General features: G+C 46.6%; 1 protein-coding gene across 3 annotated transcripts in view; it reads left to right on the forward strand.

The window, feature by feature from the left end:
* The window catches only part of MYO7A (myosin VIIA), a 90,964-nt gene that overhangs the window by 60,120 nt on the left and 28,080 nt on the right, over positions 1-2,764 (forward strand). The window lies entirely within an intron of this gene.

Below are 2,764 nucleotides of genomic sequence, written 5' to 3' on the forward strand. Positions count from 1 at the left end.
ACCTCATGATCTGCCCGCCTTGGCCTCCCAAAGTGCTGGGATAACAGGTGTGAGCCACCGCACCCAGCCTAAATGTATTTCTTAAATAAGACTTGAAAGCCAAAATTACTCCTTGATCCATAGGCTACAGAATGGATGTTGCATTAGCAGCCATGAAAACAACATTACTCTCCTTGTACATCATTCCTAAGGGTCCTGGAATGAAGGATGTTTGGAATGGTCAATGAGCATTGGCTTCAATTTAAAGTTAGCAGCTGCATTAGCTCCTGACAGGAGAGTCAGCCTGGCCTTTGAAGACTTGATGCCAGGCATTGACTTCTCTCTAGCTATGAAAGTCCAGATGACATGTTTTTACAATAGAAGGCTGTTTCATCTACATGGAGAATCTGTTGTTGAATGTAACCACCTTCATCAATGCTATTAGCCAGACCTTCTGGAAAACTTGTCACAGCTTCTCCATCAGCACTTGTTGCTTTACCTTCCACTTTTATATTTTGGAGACAGCTTCTTGCCTTAAACCTCATGAAGCAATCTCTGTGAGCTTCCAACTTATCTTCTCCAACTTCTTCATCTCTCTCAGCCTCCATAGAGTTGAAGAGAGTTAGAGCCTTCCTCTAGATTAGGCTTTGGCTTAAGAGAATGTTGTGGCTGGTTTGATCTATTCAGACCCCTAAAATTTTCTCCATATCAGCAAATAAGTCTGTTTCACTTTCTTATCGTATGTGTTCACTGGAGTAGCATTTTTGATGTCTTTCAGGAACTATTCCTTTGCATTCACAGCTTGGTTAACTGATTGGCACAAGAGGCCCAGCTTTTGGTCTGCTTCGGCTTTCCTCTCTAATCATTTCTAGCTTTTGATTTAAAGTGAAAAATGTGTGACGCTGCCTTTCACTTGAACACCCAGAGGCCATCGTAGGGTTATTAGTTGTTCTAATTTCAATATGATTGTGTCTCGGGGAATCGGGAGGCCTGAGGAGAGGGAGAGAGGGGAATGGCTGGTCGGTAGAGCAGTCAGAACACACCTAACATTTATCAGTTGGGTCTGCCATTTTCTGTGGGCATGGTTCATGGAGCACAAAACAATTACAATAGGAACATTAAAGACTGCGGATCACAGATCACCATAGCAAATCTAATAATCATGAAAAAGTTTGGAATATTTCTAGAATTGCCAAAATGTGACAGAAAGTGAAGTGAACACATGCTGTTGGAGAAATGGGGCTGGTGGGCTTGCTCCATGCAGGGTTGCCATAAACCAATTTGTAAAAACGCAACGTCCGTGAAGTGTAATAAAGTGAAGTACAAGAAAAAGAGGTGTGCCTGCAGTAGTGACCTCATACATAGGCTTGTGGGAAGATAAAGCTAAAACGTGTGTAGCACGAGACCTGGAGCATAGTAAGCGCCCTGTGGATGGTAGCTTTGATCATCATCCAACATGCATTTCCTGCTTTCACCCCCTGCCGCCAGCTCACCTGCAGTCACCCACCCTGGGCCCATGGTCAGGGTTACTGTGGGCTTCGTGCCTGGGAATCCTGCAAGTACTTCCTTCCCCCCAGGCCCAGGAGAGGCCTTTACCCAGGTCCCTGGGGTTTTGGGGAGTTGAAGGGAAGACCCAGGAGTCACCAGGAACCACCAAAAAATCAACTCAGCTGGTGGAGGGCTAGGACTTTTCTGAGAACAGTCTCTGCACAGGACAGGTCAGTCGGGAGAGCTGATGCTATGAATGTGTGTGTGCTGGTTGGGAGGACAGCAGGATGGGGCGGGGATCGAGCCCCACTTTCCTGATGGGGAAACTGAGGTCCAGAGTAGGGAAGAGACTTGCCCAGGGGTCACTTGACCTCCTTCCTCTTGCCAGGCCCCCCTTTCATTGCTCCTCAAGGCCAATCACTTCTTCACCAGAGGTGGCCAGACCACCCAGGGTCACCTGCCAACAGGAGGAAAAGGCAGCTGCTGCAGGCATGTCTCAGGGGCAAGAATTTGCCTCAAAATTATCTCACCATCATAGCTAAAGCTGACACTTCTAGAAAACACAGTGCCAGGAGCCCTGAACCAAGAGTCCAAAGGCTGGGGTGTCAGCTCTTTGAAGGGCCTTGCACGGCTAATCCCTCTCTGCTCTCGGCCTCGGTCTCCCCATCTGTAAAGTGAATGGGGACTCCCAGCTGCAGGTGATAACATTTCACTAGTCTGTGGCAAGGTGAGAAAAGGAGGGATGTTTCTAAAACTAAGCTTGTTTTCTTTAAAGAGATTTTGCCCTTCCTACATTTGGAATATTTAAAATTACCTTTGTTTATGAAATAATTGGGATCTAGATAGTGGGCAGGTTGTGGGTGTTATAAATGTTCTCATTTATCATGATAAAAAATGGGTAACTTCCGAATTTACTTTGAAATTGTAAACTCAAAACTGGTGAGCCACTGAATTAGGTAATCCCAGCCCTGTCCTTTGAGAGAGAAGAGCAGCAGTGAGTGCCCCCTGGCGGTCACTGCATCGTCATGGATCCTGCCCTTGTCCTGGAACAGGTAGCTGCAGTCTTAGAGTACCCAGTTTGCAGAAGAGAAGAACTGTTCCCAAGAACAAGGACAGCAGTAGTTGCAGCTGGCATTTTTTTTTTTTTAATTTTTCTTTTTGTTTGAGATGGAGTTTCACTCATGTTACCCAGGCTGGAGTGCAATGGCACGATCTCGGCTCACTGCAACCTCCGCCTCCTGGGTTCAGGCAATTCTCCTGCCTCAACCTCCTGAGTAGCTGGGATTACAGGCACGCA

Source organism: Cebus imitator, unplaced genomic scaffold (genome assembly GCF_001604975.1).
Source record: "Cebus imitator isolate Cc_AM_T3 unplaced genomic scaffold, Cebus_imitator-1.0 Scaffold79, whole genome shotgun sequence".
Taxonomy (NCBI): Eukaryota; Metazoa; Chordata; class Mammalia; order Primates; family Cebidae; genus Cebus; species Cebus imitator.